The sequence below is a fragment of the Schistocerca gregaria genome, unplaced genomic scaffold (genome assembly GCF_023897955.1).
Source record: "Schistocerca gregaria isolate iqSchGreg1 unplaced genomic scaffold, iqSchGreg1.2 ptg000169l, whole genome shotgun sequence".
Classification (NCBI taxonomy): domain Eukaryota; kingdom Metazoa; phylum Arthropoda; class Insecta; order Orthoptera; family Acrididae; genus Schistocerca; species Schistocerca gregaria.
The window spans coordinates 3,879,223-3,900,128 of NW_026061724.1; positions in this window are offsets into that span (position 1 = coordinate 3,879,223).

Sequence of the window (20,906 nt, forward strand, 5' to 3'; positions counted from 1 at the left end):
GCAAGTGTTGTTGTTTGGAGAGCACATCGGTTACGTGTCAGATGTGTAGCCAAGCAGTAATTTGTCGCCATAGCTGCAAATACTAGCCGGTAATATGAAGTGTTGTCAGCTAAAGTCTGATGATGCAGACGACCGTAAGGACGAAGTACCCAAGAGCACCGCTAGGCCGCGCCTCTTTAGCTCAGTGGTAGAGCACTGGTCTAATAAACCAGGGGTCGTAAGTTCCATCCTCACAGGAGAATGATGAATTTTGGAAATCAGTTGCGCGTCGTGGCCGTATAGCAAACAGTACCTGTGATGACGAACAATTAGCGACAGGCGTTTTTTTAAGAATTACTCTCAGATGCGATTAAGGCGAATGGCGCAGATAAAGCATTTGGTAAAGCGGTACAGCATAAGGTGGGACGAGGCAGTCTGAATTACATTTTATAGATGTATTTCTCACATATCTCAGAGCCTCTCGCGATCTTCGTCGTCGTCGTCGTCGTCGTCGTCGTCGTCGTCGCCGCCGCCGCTTCTGCAGAAGTAGCAAATGGCAATCGTAGCAAATGCGGCGAGGGACGCCCTGCCTTCGATTCCGAATGCACAAAGTGTGTGGTCTTGTTTCTCTGTCTATATTTGGTCGGTCTCGTCAGAGGTTCAATGTAACGAATGGGTGGGAAAGAGCAAGGGGCAGCGGCTGTGTAGAACGAAAACACAAATCCTCAGGGGTGTGAGCGTTACGAGATGAGTCGCATACATGTAAATGTTAGTCGTCAGTGACCGTGTGGAGTAATGGATAAGACGTCGGACTTCGGATCTGAAGATTACAGGTTCGAATGCTGTCACGCTCGTGTTTTTCCAGTTCTGAAAAAGAAACATACCGTTTTAATGTAGCAATTGAGCAGTACGAAACCGTCTGAATGTTGCTGTTGACCATTTTTTGCTTGGAGATGCTCTTGAGCTTGAAACACACACAACAAGACCGGTGTTAACTAGCGAAATGGTCGGCAGAGTGCCGACACCGCGAGTTTTGACTGGCACTTGCACATATAAAACAAGGTCGTAAAGTAACTCGTTCGGCTTTTGAGTCACATAAAGTATGTGTGTTAATTTTGACGCCACTAGCTCTGCATGTTGTCATGCAATTTCTTTACCTCTCAGAAATGATTATGACATAAAAGTAAGGACGTGACGAGTGTGACGTTAGGAAAACATTAGGCTGCATGGAGAGAAACTGTATGGGACCACGCCACCGAAACGAGTACTGTGTGACGTGCTACCCGGCAGGTATTCCCTGCGGTAGCCGGCTAGCTCAGTCGGTAGAGTGTCAGACTCTTAATCCCAGGGTCGTTGGTTCGAGCCAGACGCTGGGCGGAACGGAATTTTGTTCCGCTGCAGATGTAAATTACCGTTTTTCTGATTAACGATATTTAATGGAAATAGCAACTTTTAACTTTGCCTACGTCTCTGTCAGTCGCAAGGAATCTGTATTTGAAGGTGAAGGTGATTTTGTAGACATGTGTGAAAGACATGTTCTGAAATGCAAGTGTTGTTGTTTGGAGAGCACATCGGTTACGTGTCAGATGTGTAGCCAAGCAGTAATTTGTCGCCATAGCTGCAAATACTAGCCGGTAATATGAAGTGTTGTCAGCTAAAGTTTGATGATGCAGACGACCGTAAGGACGAAGTACCCAACAGTACCGCTAGGCCGCGCCTCTTTAGCTCAGTGGTAGAGCACTGGTCTAATAAACCAGGGGTCGTAAGTTCCATCCTCACAGGAGAATGATGAATTTTGGAAATCAGTTGCGCGTCGTGGCCGTATAGCAAACAGTACCTGTGATGACGAACAATTAGCGACAGGCGTTTTTTTAAGAATTACTCTCAGATGCGATTAAGGCGAATGGCGCAGATAAAGCATTTGGTAAAGCGGTACAGCATAAGGTGGGACGAGGCAGTCTGAATTACATTTTATAGATGTATTTCTCACATATCTCAGAGCCTCTCGCGATCTTCGTCGTCGTCGTCGTCGTCGTCGTCGTCGTCGTCGTCGTCGTCGCTGCCGCCGCTTCTGCAGAAGTAGCAAATGGCAATCGTAGCAAATGCGGCGAGGGACGCCCTGCCTTCGATTCCGAATGCACAAAGTGTGTGGTCTTGTTTCTCAGTCTATATTTGGTCGGTCTCGTCAGAGGTTGAATGTAACGAATGGGTGGGAAAGAGCAAGGGGCAGCGGCTGTGTAGAACGAAAACACAAATCCTCAGGGGTGTGAGCGTTACGAGATGAGTCGCATACATGTAAATGTTAGTCGTCAGTGACCGTGTGGAGTAATGGATAAGACGTCGGACTTCGGATCTGAAGATTACAGGTTCGAATGCTGTCACGCTCGTGTTTTTCCAGTTCTGAAAAAGTAACATACCGTTTTAATGTAGCAATTGAGCAGTACGAAACCGTCTGAATGTTGCTGTTGACCATTTTTTGCTTGGAGATGCTCTTGAGCTTGAAACACACACAACAAGACCGGCTTTAACTAGCGAAATGGTCGGCAGAGTTCCGACACCGCGAGTTTTGACTGGCACTTGCACATATAAAACAAGGTCGTAAAGTAACTCGTTCGGCTTTTGAGTCACATAAAGTATGTGTGTTAATTTTGACGCCACTAGCTCTGCATGTTGTCATGCAATTTCTTTACCTCTCAGAAATGATTATGACATAAAAGTTAGGACGTGACGAGTGTGACGTTAGGAAAACATTAGGCTGCATGGAGAGAAACTGTATGGGACCACGCCACCGAAACGAGTACTGTGTGACGTGCTACCCGGCAGGTATTCCCTGCGGTAGCCGGCTAGCTCAGTCGGTAGACTGTCAGACTCTTAATCCCAGGGTCGTTGGTTCGAGCCAGACGCTGGGCGGAACGGAATTTTGTTCCGCTGCAGATGTAAATTACCGTTTTTCTGATTAACGATATTTAATGGAAATAGCAACTTTTAACTTTGCCTACGTCTCTGTCAGTCGCAAGGAATCTGTATTTGAAGGTGAAGGTGATTTTGTAGACATGTGTGAAAGACATGTTCTGAAATGCAAGTGTTGTTGTTTGGAGAGCACATCGGTTACGTGTCAGATGTGTAGCCAAGCAGTAATTTGTCGCCATAGCTGCAAATACTAGCCAGTAATATGAAGTGTTGTCAGCTAAAGTCTGATGATGCAGACGACCGTAAGGACGAAGTACCCAAGAGTACCGCTACGCCGCGCCTCTTTAGCTCAGTGGTAGAGCACTGGTCTAATAAACCAGGGGTCGTAAGTTCCATCCTCACAGGAGAATGATGAATTTTGGAAATCAGTTGCGCGTCGTGGCCGTATAGCAAACAGTACCTGTGATGACGAACAATTAGCGACAGGCGTTTTTTTAAGAATTACTCTCAGATGCGATTAAGGCGAATGGCGCAGATAAAGCATTTGGTAAAGCGGTACAGCATAAGGTGGGACGAGGCAGTCTGAATTACATTTTATAGATGTATTTCTCACATATCTCAGAGCCTCTCGCGATCTTCGTCGTCGTCGTCGTCGTCGTCGTCGTCGCCGCCGCCGCTTCTGCAGAAGTAGCAAATGGCAATCGTAGCAAATGCGGCGAGGGACGCCCTGCCTTCGATTCCGAATGCACAAAGTGTGTGGTCTTGTTTCTCTGTCTATATTTGGTCGGTCTCGTCAGAGGTTGAATGTAACGAATGGGTGGGAAAGAGCAAGGGGCAGCGGCTGTGTAGAACGAAAACACAAATCCTCAGGGGTGTGAGCGTTACGAGATGAGTCGCATACATGTAAATGTTAGTCGTCAGTGACCGTGTGGAGTAATGGATAAGACGTCGGACTTCGGATCTGAAGATTACAGGTTCGAATGCTGTCACGCTCGTGTTTTTCCAGTTCCGAAAAAGAAACATACCGTTTTAATGTAGCAATTGAGCAGTACGAAACCGTCTGAATGTTGCTGTTGACCATTTTTTGCTTGGAGATGCTCTTGAGCTTGAAACACACACAACAAGACCGGTGTTAACTAGCGAAATGGTCGGCAGAGTTCCGACACCGCGAGTTTTGACTGGCACTTGCACATATAAAACAAGGTCGTAAAGTAACTCGTTCGGCTTTTGAGTCACATAAAGTATGTGTGTTAATTTTGACGCCACTAGCTCTGCATGTTGTCATGCAATTTCTTTACCTCTCAGAAATGATTATGACATAAAAGTTAGGACGTGACGAGTGTGACGTTAGGAAAACATTAGGCTGCATGGAGAGAAACTGTATGGGACCACGCCACCGAAACGAGTACTGTGTGACGTGCTACCCGGCAGGTATTCCCTGCGGTAGCCGGCTAGCTCAGTCGGTAGACTGTCAGACTCTTAATCCCAGGGTCGTTGGTTCGAGCCAGACGCTGGGCGGAACGGAATTTTGTTCCGCTGCAGATGTAAATTACCGTTTTTCTGATTAACGATATTTAATGGAAATAGCAACTTTTAACTTTGCCTACGTCTCTGTCAGTCGCAAGGAATCTGTATTTGAAGGTGAAGGTGATTTTGTAGACATGTGTGAAAGACATGTTCTGAAATGCAAGTGTTGTTGTTTGGAGAGCACATCGGTTACGTGTCAGATGTGTAGCCAAGCAGTAATTTGTCGCCATAGCTGCAAATACTAGCCAGTAATATGAAGTGTTGTCAGCTAAAGTCTGATGATGCAGACGACCGTAAGGACGAAGTACCCAAGAGTACCGCTAGGCCGCGCCTCTTTAGCTCAGTGGTAGAGCACTGGTCTAATAAACCAGGGGTCGTAAGTTCCATCCTCACAGGAGAATGATGAATTTTGGAAATCAGTTGCGCGTCGTGGCCGTATAGCAAACAGTACCTGTGATGACGAACAATTAGCGACAGGCGTTTTTTTAAGAATTACTCTCAGATGCGATTAAGGCGAATGGCGCAGATAAAGCATTTGGTAAAGCGGTACAGCAGAAGGTGGGACGAGGCAGTCTGAATTACATTTTACAGATGTATTTCTCAAATATCTCAGAGCCTCTCGCGGTCGTCGTCGTCGTCGTCGTCGTCGTCGTCGTCGTCGTCGCCGCCGCCGCCTCTGCAGAAGTAGCAAATGGCAATCGTAGCAAATGCGGCGAGGGACGCCCTGCCTTCGATTCCGAATGCTCAAAGTGTGTGGTCTTGTTTCTCTGTCTATATTTGGTCGGTCTCGTCAGAGGTTGAATGTAACGAATGGGTGGGAAAGAGCAAGGGGCAGCGGCTGTGTAGAACGAAAACACTAATCCTCAGGGGTGTGAGCGTTACGAGATGAGTCGCATACATGTAAATGCTAGTCGTCAGTGACCGTGTGGCCTAATGGATAAGACGTCGGACTTCGGATCTGAAGATTACAGGTTCGAATGCTGTCACGCTCGTGTTTTTCCAGTTCTGAAAAAGAAACATACCGTTTTAATGTAGCAATTGAGCAGTACGAAACCGTCTGAATGTTGCTGTTGACCATTTTTTGCTTGGAGATGCTCTTGAGCTTGAAACACACACAACAAGACCGGTGTTAACTAGCGAAATGGTCGGCAGAGTTCCGACACCGCGAGTTTTGACTGGCACTTGCACATATAAAACAAGGTCGTAAAGTAACTCGTTCGGCTTTTGAGTCACATAAAGTATGTGTGTTAATTTTGACGCCACTAGCTCTGCATGTTGTCATGCAATTTCTTTACCTCTCAGAAATGATTATGACATAAAAGTTAGGACGTGACGAGTGTGACGTTAGGAAAACATTAGGCTGCATGGAGAGAAACTGTATGGGACCACGCCACCGAAACGAGTACTGTGTGACGTACTACCCGGTAGGTATTCCCTGCGGTAGCCGGCTAGCTCAGTCGGTAGAGTGTCAGACTCTTAATCCCAGGGTCGTTGGTTCGAGCCAGATGCTGGGCGGAACGGAATTTTGTTCCGCTGCAGATGTAAATTACCGTTTTTCTGGTTAACGATATTTAATGGAAATAGCAACTTTTAACTTTGCCTACGTCTCTGTCAGTCGCAAGGAATCTGTATTTGAAGGTGAAGGTGATTTTGTAGACATGTGTGAAAGACATGTTCTGAAATGCAAGTGTTGTTGTTTGGAGAGCACATCGGTTACGTGTCAGATGTGTAGCCAAGCAGTAATTTGTCGCCATAGCTGCAAATACTAGCCGGTAATATGAAGTGTTGTCAGCTAAAGTCTGATGATGCAGACGACCGTAAGGACGAAGTACCCAAGAGTACCCTAGGCCGCGCCTCTTTAGCTCAGTGGTAGAGCACTGGTCTAATAAACCAGGGGTCGTAAGTTCCATCCTCACAGGAGAATGATGAATTTTGGAAATCAGTTGCGCGTCGTGGCCGTATAGCAAACAGTACCTGTGATGACGAACAATTAGCGACAGGCGTTTTTTTAAGAATTACTCTCAGATGCGATTAAGGCGAATGGCGCAGATAAAGCATTTGGTAAAGCGGTACAGCATAAGGTGGGACGAGGCAGTCTGAATTACATTTTATAGATGTATTTCTCACATATCTCAGAGCCTCTCGCGATCTTCGTCGTCGTCGTCGTCGTCGCCGCCGCCGCTTCTGCAGAAGTAGCAAATGGCAATCGTAGCAAATGCGGCGAGGGACGCCCTGCCTTCGATTCCGAATGCACAAAGTGTGTGGTCTTGTTTCTCAGTCTATATTTGGTCGGTCTCGTCAGAGGTTGAATGTAACGAATGGGTGGGAAAGAGCAAGGGGCAGCGGCTGTGTAGAACGAAAACACAAATCCTCAGGGGTGTGAGCGTTTCGAGATGAGTCGCATACATGTAAATGTTAGTCGTCAGTGACCGTGTGGCCTAATGGATAAGACGTCGGACTTCGGATCTGAAGATTACAGGTTCGAATGCTGTCACGCTCGTGTTTTTCCAGTTCTGAAAAAGAAACATACCGTTTTAATGTAGCAATTGAGCAGTACGAAACCGTCTGAATGTTGCTGTTGACCATTTTTTGCTTGGAGATGCTCTTGAGCTTGAAACACACACAACAAGACCGGTGTTAACTAGCGAAATGGTCGGCAGAGTGCCGACACCGCGAGTTTTGACTGGCACTTGCACATATAAAACAAGGTCGTAAAGTAACTCGTTCGGCTTTTGAGTCACATAAAGTATGTGTGTTAATTTTGACGCCACTAGCTCTTCATGTTGTCATGCAATTTCTTTACCTCTCAGAAATGATTATGACATAAAAGTTAGGACGTGACGAGTGTGACGTTAGGAAAACATTAGGCTGCATGGAGAGAAACTGTATGGGACCACGCCACCGAAACGAGTACTGTGTGACGTGCTACCCGGCAGGTATTCCCTGCGGTAGCCGGCTAGCTCAGTCGGTAGAGTGTCAGACTCTTAATCCCAGGTTCGTTGGTCCGAGCCAGACGCTGGGCGGAACGGAATTTTGTTCCGCTGCAGATGTAAATTACCGTTTTTCTGATTAACGATATTTAATGGAAATAGCAACTTTTAACTTTGCCTACGTCTCTGTCAGTCGCAAGGAATCTGTATTTGAAGGTGAAGGTGATTTTGTAGACATGTGTGAAAGACATGTTCTGAAATGCAAGTGTTGTTGTTTGGAGAGCACATCGGTTACGTGTCAGATGTGTAGCCAAGCAGTAATTTGTCGCCATAGCTGCAAATACTAGCCGGTAATATGAAGTGTTGTCAGCTAAAGTCTGATGATGCAGACGACCGTAAGGACGAAGTACCCAAGAGTACCGCTAGGCCGCGCCTCTTTAGCTCAGTGGTAGAACACTGGTCTAATAAACCAGGGGTCGTAAGTTCCATCCTCACAGGAGAATGATGAATTTTGGAAATCAGTTGCGCGTCGTGGCCGTATAGCAAACAGTACCTGTGATGACGAACAATTAGCGACAGGCGTTTTTTTAAGAATTACTCTCAGATGCGATTAAGGCGAATGGCGCAGATAAAGCATTTGGTAAAGCGGTACAGCATAAGGTGGGACGAGGCAGTCTGAATTACATTTTATAGATGTATTTCTCACATATCTCAGAGCCTCTCGCGATCTTCGTCGTCGTCGTCGTCGTCGTCGTCGTCGTCGCCGCCGCCGCTTCTGCAGAAGTAGCAAATGGCAATCGTAGCAAATGCGGCGAGGGACGCCCTGCCTTCGATTCCGAATGCACAAAGTGTGTGGTCTTGTTTCTCAGTCTATATTTGGTCGGTCTCGTCAGAGGTTGAATGTAACGAATGGGTGGGAAAGAGCAAGGGGCAGCGGCTGTGTAGAACGAAAACACAAATCCTCAGGGGTGTGAGCGTTTCGAGATGAGTCGCATACATGTAAATGTTAGTCGTCAGTGACCGTGTGGCCTAATGGATAAGACGTCGGACTTCGGATCTGAAGATTACAGGTTCGAATGCTGTCACGCTCGTGTTTTTCCAGTTCTGAAAAAGAAACATACCGTTTTAATGTAGCAATTGAGCAGTACGAAACCGTCTGAATGTTGCTGTTGACCATTTTTTGCTTGGAGATGCTCTTGAGCTTGAAACACACACAACAAGACCGGTGTTAACTAGCGAAATGGTCGGCAGAGTGCCGACACCGCGAGTTTTGACTGGCACTTGCACATATAAAACAAGGTCGTAAAGTAACTCGTTCGGCTTTTGAGTCACATAAAGTATGTGTGTTAATTTTGACGCCACTAGCTCTGCATGTTGTCATGCAATTTCTTTACCTCTCAGAAATGATTATGACATAAAAGTTAGGACGTGACGAGTGTGACGTTAGGAAAACATTAGGCTGCATGGAGAGAAACTGTATGGGACCACGCCACCGAAACGAGTACTGTGTGACGTGCTACCCGGCAGGTATTCCCTGCGGTAGCCGGCTAGCTCAGTCTGCCTGCGGCAGCGGTGGTGAGCGGACCTCCAGGGCCAGCGCGCTGCGGCAGGAAGTGTTTACGTCAGGCGGTGAGTCGCGTGCTTACAGCGTCTGCTTATTAGTATTCGTTCCGTTCTGTAGGATCTGATATGGAATTATGAATCCGACTAACAGGAAAGATACCTTGAAGTTTACCTTTGATAGGAACTTTTCGAAACCAAATTCGTTTGAAGTTGAAGCATGGTTAGAGGAAACAGCTAAGATTACTTTTGATGACATTGTGGGGATAAATTTCTCTATCGTGACTAGTGTTGTTTATGTGAAATTAACGTCCTCTGAACTGTGTGATAGAATTGTAGAGTCCAGTGGAGGTGTACTGAAGTTTAAACATAGCGATGGTACCGTCAGTGACGTCAGCATTACGCATGCTGGACTGGGCATCCGGACGGCACGTATTTTCGAACTCCCGTTTGAAATAACAGCCGCGCAAATAAATTCTGCATTGACACCTTACGGGAGGGTCATTAACAATTTTGCGGAGCGTTGGTCCAAAGCCCACAAATTTCCGGTGCTTAACGGCGTCAGGCAGGTTAAGATCGATATACAGAAGCACATACCTTCATATATTTACGTAGGTGGACATCGCGGAATTGTCATATATGATGGGCAGCCAAAAACGTGTGCCGGCTGTGGTGCGCCCGGCCACGTGCGCTCTGAATGTATACAAAGACGGGTGACGCAGATACCTGTCGGTGAAGCCGCTAGCCCCCCTGTGACGACGGCACTGCCACTGACATACGCTGTCGCGGCTTCTGGTCTTCCACCCGCGACCCCGCCTGTAGATGCCCCTCGTTTGAACGATGTTTTGGCCGATAACGTCAAAGAACCGAGTGCTGACGCGGCACCGCCGCTACCACACTCAGAGATGGAGGTAACGACGGATGACTCCCCAGTGGTTGATGCCACTGGTACTGAGGATGAAGCAGACGCTGTGTTCCCGGCGGATCAACCCCAGAGTCAACAGTCCACTTCGGATGTTGATGATACTGCGAACCCTAACAGGAAGCCTTCCAAAAAGAAGCGGAGACTTGCACATCAAGGAGCCAATCAGCTCGCCCCACAGCTCCGCGACAAAGCGAAACGAATAAGCAGCCAAATGTGTCAGAACACTTCTGAACCCTCTGAAGTTGGTCTCCCTGCGTCTGGTCGAATGGACATTGATCCTGTAGTGTCTCCCCCTGTGAATCCACGACGGGTGGAAGATAGTGATACCTCGAGTAGAGTCGTTTTGCCGGATACCCACGCTCAAGGAAACGCAGGATCGCTTTTGTCAGAGGCCACTCTCACTGGGAATTGGGCACGGGAAATGGAAGTATTGGATGCGAGCAATGATGCGGCTGTCATGCGGACCATTGAGACGGAATCTTCGGCACCCCCCACAGAGCAGCATACACCAACCGTACCGGGAACTACAGGAACTCCGACTGACGCGCTTGGCCTCAATTTCGTTAGCCATCCTTCTAAGACTGTTTAATTAATAGTATGTGCCTTCTCCCATGAACGAGCCCCAAGCCTATAAAATTGCCACGTTAAACATCAATAAGATACAGTCGTACTGGCGGCTCCGTAATTTACAAGATTTTGTATACGCAGCGGATATCGATATTCTGTTACTTCAAGAAGTCGCTGCGATTGAACTTGACCGAATAACTGGTTATACTACTCTCTCCAATTCCGGGAGCGGTGCGAATTTAGGGACGGCGATTCTGTTAAAAGAAGGGATTGTAGCGACCGACGTAGAAAAACTGCCTGATCATAGAGGGATCGCTGTCACTTTCCATCGGACACGCATAATCAATGTTTACGCCCCGTCCGGCAGTAGCAATAGGCGTGCTAGGGCTGAGTTCTTCACAAGCGCCATAGTCCCACTTTTTAGGGGAACCTACGATCGTATAATTTTTGCGGGTGACTTCAATTGTGTCTTAAGTCCAAAAGACCAGACGCCTAATTTTAACAAATCTGGAGAACTAGAACGTATCGTCCAAGAAATGAACCTCATTGACACATGGGAGCATACGCACGGAGCGGCACCTGGGTTCACTCATGTCACGAACCACTCTGCAAGCCGGCTAGACAGAATCTATGTATCGGCGTGTATGAAGACTCAAGTCCTCCAATCCGAAGTTTGGCCCACAATTTTTTCCGATCATGCCGCATATATTTGTACTGTTAACATGGTCAAGCAAGGCACATTTCGCGGCAGAGGTTTCTGGAAACTTAACAATGCTCTCCTTAACGATGTTGACTGTCACCGTGTCTTTAACGAAACATGGGAGGCATGTGAACGACGGGTTGCACAGTATGCCTCCGTTACTGAATGGTGGATAACACATGCCAAACCAACTTTATCAAAAATGTTTAAACGCTACGCTCGGGACAAATCCTGGTGGCAACGGCAAACGTCTGAGTTTTATTTTACTTGTCTCAGGGAGCTTTACCAGTCCGATGTGACTGTACCTGAAAATTTTATGCAGATTAAAAAAATTAAGGCAAAATTATTAAAACTTCAGCGGCAGCAGGCAGAAGGCTTTCAAATAAGGTCCAGGCCCCAGAATGTGATAGACGACGAAATGACATCCATGTTTCACGTCATTCGTGAAAATAAGAGGGGGCGGCGGAGATTAATAACTCGTCTTCAGTTGAGTGAAGGCGTTGCGCTCACGCGGCAACAAGACATACGGAACGCACTTCACAATCACTTGGCAGGTCTCCTGACAACGACACATACCGACGATGGAACTCACGATGAATTACTCAATAACTTGCAAAGGACTTTGGGTGCTGCTGAAGTCGAAACTCTCATGCGAGAAATTGATGAAGACGAATTGGATTCTGCGCTATCACGAAGTCCGAAAAATAAATCGCCGGGACCCGACGGTCTCACTGCCGAATTTTATCTTACTTTCTGCGACAAATTAAAGCCCAAGTTGTTGAGTATGTTTAATGAAATTTTACGGCCAGATTTTAATGTTCCTCAGGCTCTCGTGGAAGGCATCGTGGTTTTAATCCCTAAACGCCCAATGTGCAGTTCTGTTGACGATTTTCGGCCGCTTACTTTACTGAACAGTGACTACAAAATTTTAGCACGTATTATTTCTAATAGATTGAAAATGTTGATGAATACTGTCATTGGTCAGTACCAGACCAGTGTAGGTGTCGGTAGGACGATCTTCCAAAATTTGTCTCAATACAGGGACGTTATAGCCATTGCAGATGCGTGTAAGATACGGTGTGCGCTAGTTTCCCTTGACTTTTCAAAGGCATTCGACAGAGTAAACCATCAGTTTCTCATCCGGACGATGCATGCCATGGGATTTCCACTACGTTTTATCAATCTTATACATGAGCTCCTTCGTAAAGGAGTAACTCGACTCATGGTGAATGGCCAGCTGAGCGCATCAATTAATATTACTAATTCAGTGCGACAGGGATGCCCTATGTCGATGGCCTTGTTTGCCATTGCCATTGAGCCTTTGCTTGTCACCTTGACACAGCGTCTACAAGGATTAACCATCCACGGCATTAAGATTGTTTGTACTGCATATGCGGATGACGTCGGATTTTTGGTCATGGACGAAGGTGAAGTCGAGGAAGCCCTTCAGATCGTCAAAAACTACGAACTTGTTGCGGGTGCGAAGTTGAATGCCAGGAAATCTGGCATTATGAACATAGGACGCGGCATCTCGCTGCACCATCACGGTCAGTTGCAACTAATTTCTAAAATGAAATGCCTTGGTATTGAGTACAGGAGCAACATACAGCACACAATTGCGGTGAACTATAGGAATCTCCTGGCAAGTATGCGTGCTTGCATGCAGACCCACTACCTAAGAAGCCTTGATGAACTGCAGAAAGTCACCTTCGCTAATGTCTACCTCACCTCAAAGATTAACTACGTTGCACAAGTACTGCCCATGCCACAGGAGACAGCGAAGCGTATGATGTCCGCTCTAGGCCATTTTGTCACACGTGGACACATTTTTAAAGTCAAGTACGATACGCTCACTCTCTCCACGACCGATGGAGGCTTAAATTTAACAGATGTTCGTTCCAAGTCACGAGCTTTGTACGTATGCACCACCTACAAACGGTGGAGGTCGTTACCGAACAGTCTAACGGCTCACTTGTTAACCGAAATAGCGCCGGCCTGCCTGCAGCCTCCTGTCTCTGTTCAACATATTCCGCCTGCGCTGACTCACTTTAAGAGCTTTTTCATTGAGTTCAGTTACGTACGGTCAACTCTCCCAGAAAATGAGCTTTCCGTGGTGAAGTTAGTTTATAATAAACTACTGGCAACCAAGAACAGGAACAACATCGAACACAAATACCCCAATCATCGCTGGCCAGTGATATGGAAAAACATACATAGCCGTGATTTACCAACGTCAGTGAAAGCCTCTTGGTACAGGGTCGTGAACCGTAAAATAAGTACCAATTCACGACTTCATGCTCTACATTTGGCTGACTCACCTTTGTGCCTAACGTGCAACTTGCCTGATACTGATGAACATCGTTTTCTGTGCACCACTGTCCAAGCAGTTTGGCCATGCATTCGCCGAAAACTGGCTACGATTATGAGGACTTCCCAGCTTTGTATTAAACCTGAAGATTTCCTGTATCCGGATTCAGTGCCGTACCCGAACACCAAACGGAACTCTGTCAATTGGTTGAAGGGTCATTATGTTCATTATTTACAGACGCAAGAACCCAAGAGTGAGGCGGCGTTCTGTCTTTACCTGGCATTACAGTTTCACATACTTTCACAGACGAGACATTACAGGAAACGATATGCTAATTTTTTAGAAGTCGTTCTTCGATGAAAGAAGTATTTTTTTCTTTCCTTCATTCTACATTGCTTTGTTTTTTCTCTTTTCTTCTTCAAATGTCACAGTGACGTATACTGAACAGTGTTACGACAAGGACTATTTTATTTTCTTCTGTTTTTCTAGCGGACCAGAGTTCCTTTTTCATTTTCTATTTAAAAAAAAAAAAAAAAAAAAAAAAAAAAATATATATATATTCTACTTTGTCACCATTGCGGGACTATGCAATAGGTTTAGAAGTATCTTTGGTTTGGAAATCGGAATAGTTCAGAAGAATAAGTACTTCAGAAATCATGGCAGATGAAGCCGACGCCGACGAAGGCGATTTATGGCGAGCGCAAGGCGGGGCTGAAGGGGAGGAAGGAGGCCCTATTATAAAAACAAAAAAAAAAAAAAAAAAAAAAAGTCGGTAGAGTGTCAGACTCTTAATCCCAGGGTCGTTGGTTCGAGCCAGACGCTGGGCGGAACGGAATTTTGTTCCGCTGCAGATGTAAATTACCGTTTTTCTGATTAACGATATTTAATGGAAATAGCAACTTTTAACTTTGCCTACGTCTCTGTCAGTCGCAAGGAATCTGTATTTGAAGGTGAAGGTGATTTTGTAGACATGTGTGAAAGACATGTTCTGAAATGCAAGTGTTGTTGTTTGGAGAGCACATCGGTTACGTGTCAGATGTGTAGCCAAGCAGTAATTTGTCGCCATAGCTGCAAATACTAGCCGGTAATATGAAGTGTTGTCAGCTAAAGTCTGATGATGCAGACGACCGTAAGGACGAAGTACCCAAGAGTACCGCTAGGCCGCGCCTCTTTAGCTCAGTGGTAGAGCACTGGTCTAATAAACCAGGGGTCGTAAGTTCCATCCTCACAGGAGAATGATGAATTTTGGAAATCAGTTGCGCGTCGTGGCCGTATAGCAAACAGTACCTGTGATGACGAACAATTAGCGACAGGCGTTTTTTTAAGAATTACTCTCAGATGCGATTAAGGCGAATGGCGCAGATAAAGCATTTGGTAAAGCGGTACAGCATAAGGTGGGACGAGGCAGTCTGAATTACATTTTATAGATGTATTTCTCACATATCTCAGAGCCTCTCGCGATCTTCGTCGTCGTCGTCGTCGTCGTCGTCGTCGTCGTCGCCGCCGCCGGCGCTTCTGCAGAAGTAGCAAATGGCAATCGTAGCAAATGCGGCGAGGGACGCCCTGCCTTCGATTCCGAATGCACAAAGTGTGTGGTCTTGTTTCTCAGTCTATATTTGGTCGGTCTCGTCAGAGGTTGAATGTAACGAATGGGTGGGAAAGAGCAAGGGGCAGCGGCTGTGTAGAACGAAAACACAAATCCTCAGGGGTGTGAGCGTTTCGAGGTGAGTCGCATACATGTAAATGTTAGTCGTCAGTGACCGTGTGGCCTAATGGATAAGACGTCGGACTTCGGATCTGAAGATTACAGGTTCGAATGCTGTCACGCTCGTGTTTTTCCAGTTCTGAAAAAGAAACATACCGTTTTAATGTAGCAATTGAGCAGTACGAAACCGTCTGAATGTTGCTGTTGACCATTTTTTGCTTGGAGATGCTCTTGAGCTTGAAACACACACAACAAGACCGGTGTTAACTAGCGAAATGGTCGGCAGAGTGCCGACACCGCGAGTTTTGACTGGCACTTGTACATATAAAACAAGGTCGTAAAGTAACTCGTTCGGCTTTTGAGTCACATAAAGTATGTGTGTTAATTTTGACGCCACTAGCTCTGCATGTTGTCATGCAATTTCTTTACCTCTCAGAAATGATTATGACATAAAAGTAAGGACGTGACGAGTGTGACGTTAGGAAAACATTAGGCTGCATGGAGAGAAACTGTATGGGACCACGCCACCGAAACGAGTACTGTGTGACGTGCTACCCGGCAGGTATTCCCTGCGGTAGCCGGCTAGCTCAGTCGGTAGAGTGTCAGACTCTTAATCCCAGGGTCGTTGGTTCGAGCCAGACGCTGGGCGGAACGGAATTTTGTTCCGCTGCAGATGTAAATTACCGTTTTTCTGATTAACGATATTTAATGGAAATAGCAACTTTTAACTTTGCCTACGTCTCTGTCAGTCGCAAGGAATCTGTATTTGAAGGTGAAGGTGATTTTGTAGACATGTGTGAAAGACATGTTCTGAAATGCAAGTGTTGTTGTTTGGAGAGCACATCGGTTACGTGTCAGATGTGTAGCCAAGCAGTAATTTGTCGCCATAGCTGCAAATACTAGCCGGTAATATGAAGTGTTGTCAGCTAAAGTCTGATGATGCAGACGACCGTAAGGACGAAGTACCCAAGAGTACCGCTAGGCCGCGCCTCTTTAGCTCAGTGGTAGAGCACTGGTCTAATAAACCAGGGGTCGTAAGTTCCGTCCTCACAGGAGAATGATGAATTTTGGAAATCAGTTGCGCGTCGTGGCAGTATAGCAAACAGTACCTGTGATGACGAACAATTAGCGACAGGCGTTTTTTTAAGAATTACTCTCAGATGCGATTAAGGCGAATGGCGCAGATAAAGCATTTGGTAAAGCGGTACAGCATAAGGTGGGACGAGGCAGTCTGAATTACATTTTATAGATGTATTTCTCACATATCTCAGAGCCTCTCACGATCTTCGTCGTCGTCGTCGTCGTCGTCGTCGTCGTCGTCGTCGCCGCCGCCGCTTCTGCAGAAGTAGCAAATGGCAATCGTAGCAAATGCGGCGAGGGACGCCCTGCCTTCGATTCCGAATGCACAAAGTGTGTGGTCTTGTTTCTCAGTCTATATTTGGTCGGTCTCGTCAGAGGTTGAATGTAACGAATGGGTGGGAAAGAGCAAGGGGCAGCGGCTGTGTAGAACGAAAACACAAATCCTCAGGGGTGTGAGCGTTTCGAGATGAGTCGCATACATGTAAATGTTAGTCGTCAGTGACCGTGTGGCCTAATGGATAAGACGTCGGACTTCGGATCTGAAGATTACAGGTTCGAATTCTGTCACACTCGTGTTTTTCCAGTTCTGAAAAAGAAACATACCGTTTTAATGTAGCAATTGAGCAGTACGAAACCGTCTGAATGTTGCTGTTGACCATTTTTTGCTTGGAGATGCTCTTGAGCTTGAAACACACACAACAAGACCGGTGTTAACTAGCGAAATGGTCGGCAGAGTGCCGACACCGCGAGTTTTGACTGGCACTTGTACATATAAAACAAGGTCGTAAAGTAACTCGTTCGGCTTTTGAGTCACATAAAGTATGTGTGTTAATTTTGACGCCACTAGCTCTGCATGTTGTCATGCAATTTCTTTACCTCTCAGAAATGATTATGACATAAAAGTTAGGACGTGACGAGTGTGACGTTAGGAAAACATTAGGCTGCATGGAGAGAAACTGTATGGGACCACGCCACCGAAACGAGTACTGTGTGACGTGCTACCCGGCAGGTATTCCCTGCGGTAGCCGGCTAGCTCAGTCGGTAGAGTGTCAGACTCTTAATCCCAGGGTCGTTGGTTCGAGCCAGACGCTGGGCGGAACGGAATTTTGTTCCGCTGCAGATGTAAATTACCGTTTTTCTGATTAACGATATTTAATGGAAATAGCAACTTTTAACTTTGCCTACGTCTCTGTCAGTCGCAAGGAATCTGTATTTGAAGGTGAAGGTGATTTTGTAGACATGTGTGAAAGACATGTTCTGAAATGCAAGTGTTGTTGTTTGGAGAGCACATCGGTTACGTGTCAGATGTGTAGCCAAGCAGTAATTTGTCGCCATAGCTGCAAATACTAGCCGGTAATATGAAGTGTTGTCAGCTAAAGTCTGATGATGCAGACGACCGTAAGGACGAAGTACCCAAGAGTACCGCTAGGCCGCGCCTCTTTAGCTCAGTGGTAGAGCACTGGTCTAATAAACCAGGGGTCGTAAGTTCCATCCTCACAGGAGAATGATGAATTTTGGAAATCAGTTGCGCGTCGTGGCCGTATAGCAAACAGTACCTGTGATGACGAACAATTAGCGACAGGCGTTTTTTTAAGAATTACTCTCAGATGCGATTAAGGCGAATGGCGCAGATAAAGCATTTGGTAAAGCGGTACAGCATAAGGTGGGACGAGGCAGTCTGAATTACATTTTATAGATGTATTTCTCACATATCTCAGAGCCTCTCGCGATCTTCGTCGTCGTCGTCGTCGTCGTCGTCGTCGTCGTCGTCGCCGCCGCCGGCGCTTCTGCAGAAGTAGCAAATGGCAATCGTAGCAAATGCGGCGAGGGACGCCCTGCCTTCGATTCCGAATGCACAAAGTGTGTGGTCTTGTTTCTCAGTCTATATTTGGTCGGTCTCGTCAGAGGTTGAATGTAACGAATGGGTGGGAAAGAGCAAGGGGCAGCGGCTGTGTAGAACGAAAACACAAATCCTCAGGGGTGTGAGCGTTTCGAGATGAGTCGCATACATGTAAATGTTAGTCGTCAGTGACCGTGTGGCCTAATGGATAAGACGTCGGACTTCGGATCTGAAGATTACAGGTTCGAATGCTGTCACGCTCGTGTTTTTCCAGTTCTGAAAAAGAAACATACCGTTTTAATGTAGCAATTGAGCAGTACGAAACCGTCTGAATGTTGCTGTTGACCATTTTTTGCTTGGAGATGCTCTTGAGCTTGAAACACACACAACAAGACCGGTGTTAACTAGCGAAATGGTCGGCAGAGTGCCGACACCGCGAGTTTTGACTGGCACTTGTACATATAAAACAAGGTCGTAAAGTAACTCGTTCGGCTTTTGAGTCACATAAAGTATGTGTGTTAATTTTGACGCCACTAGCTCTGCATGTTGTCATGCAATTTCCTTTACCTCTCAGAAATGATTATGACATAAAAGTAAGGACGTGACGAGTGTGACGTTAGGAAAACATTAGGCTGCATGGAGAGAAACTGTATGGGACCACGCCACCGAAACGAGTACTGTGTGACGTGCTACCCGGCAGGTATTCCCTGCGGTAGCCGGCTAGCTCAGTCGGTAGAGTGTCAGACTCTTAATCCCAGGGTCGTTGGTTCGAGCCAGACGCTGGGCGGAACGGAATTTTGTTCCGCTGCAGATGTAAATTACCGTTTTTCTGATTAACGATATTTAATGGAAATAGCAACTTTTAACTTTGCCTACGTCTCTGTCAGTCGCAAGGAATCTGTATTTGAAGGTGAAGGTGATTTTGTAGACATGTGTGAAAGACATGTTCTGAAATGCAAGTGTTGTTGTTTGGAGAGCACATCGGTTACGTGTCAGATGTGTAGCCAAGCAGTAATTTGTCGCCATAGCTGCAAATACTAGCCGGTAATATGAAGTGTTGTCAGCTAAAGTCTGATGATGCAGACGACCGTAAGGACGAAGTACCCAAGAGTACCGCTAGGCCGCGCCTCTTTAGCTCAGTGGTAGAGCACTGGTCTAATAAACCAGGGGTCGTAAGTTCCATCCTCACAGGAGAATGATGAATTTTGGAAATCAGTTGCGCGTCGTGGCCGTATAGCAAACAGTACCTGTGATGACGAACAATTAGCGACAGGCGTTTTTTTAAGAATTACTCTCAGATGCGATTAAGGCGAATGGCGCAGATAAAGCATTTGGTAAAGCGGTACAGCATAAGGTGGGACGAGGCAGTCTGAATTACATTTTATAGATGTATTTCTCACATATCTCAGAGCCTCTCGCGATCTTCGTCGTCGTCGTCGTCGTCGTCGTCGTCGTCGTCGTCGTCGCCGCCGCCGCTTCTGCAGAAGTAGCAAATGGCAATCGTAGCAAATGCGGCGAGGGACGCCCTGCCTTCGATTCCGAATGCACAAAGTGTGTGGTCTTGTTTCTCAGTCTATATTTGGTCGGTCTCGTCAGAGGTTGAATGTAACGAATGGGTGGGAAAGAGCAAGGGGCAGCGGCTGTGTAGAACGAAAACACAAATCCTCAGGGGTGTGAGCGTTTCGAGATGAGTCGCATACATGTAAATGTTAGTCGTCAGTGACCGTGTGGCCTAATGGATAAGACGTCGGACTTCGGATCTGAAGATTACAGGTTCGAATGCTGTCACGCTCGTGTTTTTCCAGTTCTGAAAAAGAAACATACCGTTTTAATGTAGCAATTGAGCAGTACGAAACCGTCTGAATGTTGCTGTTGACCATTTTTTGCTTGGAGATGCTCTTGAGCTTGAAACACACACAACAAGACCGGTGTTAACTAGCGAAATGGTCGGCAGAGTGCCGACACCGCGAGTATTGACTGGCACTTGTACATATAAAACAAGGTCGTAAAGTAACTCGTTCGGCTTTTGAGTCACATAAAGTATGTGTGTTAATTTTGACGCCACTAGCTCTGCATGTTGTCATGCAATTTCTTTACCTCTCAGAAATGATTATGACATAAAAGTTAGGACGTGACGAGTGTGACGTTAGGAAAACATTAGGCTGCATGGAGAGAAACTGTATGGGACCACGCCACCGAAACGAGTACTGTGTGACGTGCTACCCGGCAGGTATTCCCTGCGGTAGCCGGCTAGCTCAGTCGGTAGAGTGTCAGACTCTTAATCCCAGGGTCGTTGGTTCGAGCCAGACGCTGGGCGGAACGGAATTTTGTTCCGCTGCAGATGTAAATTACCGTTTTTCTGATTAACGATATTTAATGGAAATAGCAACTTTTAACTTTGCCTACGTCTCTGTCAGTCGCAAGGAATCTGTATTTGAAGGTGAAGGTGATTTTGTAGACATGTGTGAAAGACATGTTCTGAAATGCAAGTGTTGTTGTTTGGAGAGCACATCGGTTACGTGTCAGATGTGTAGCCAAGCAGTAATTTGTCGCCATAGCTGCAAATACTAGCCGGTAATATGAAGTGTTGTCAGCTAAAGTCTTATGATGCAGACGACCGTAAGGACGAAGTACCCAAGAGTACCGCTAGGCCGCGCCTCTTTAGCTCAGTGGTAGAGCACTGGTCTAATAAACCAGGGGTCTTAAGTTCAATCCTCACAGGAGAATGATGAATTTTGGAAATCAGTTGCGCGTCGTGGCCGTATAGCAAACAGTACCTGTGATGACGAACAATTAGCGACAGGCGTTTTTTTAAGAATTACTCTCAGATGCGATTAAGGCGAATGGCGCAGATAAAGCATTTGGTAAAGCGGTA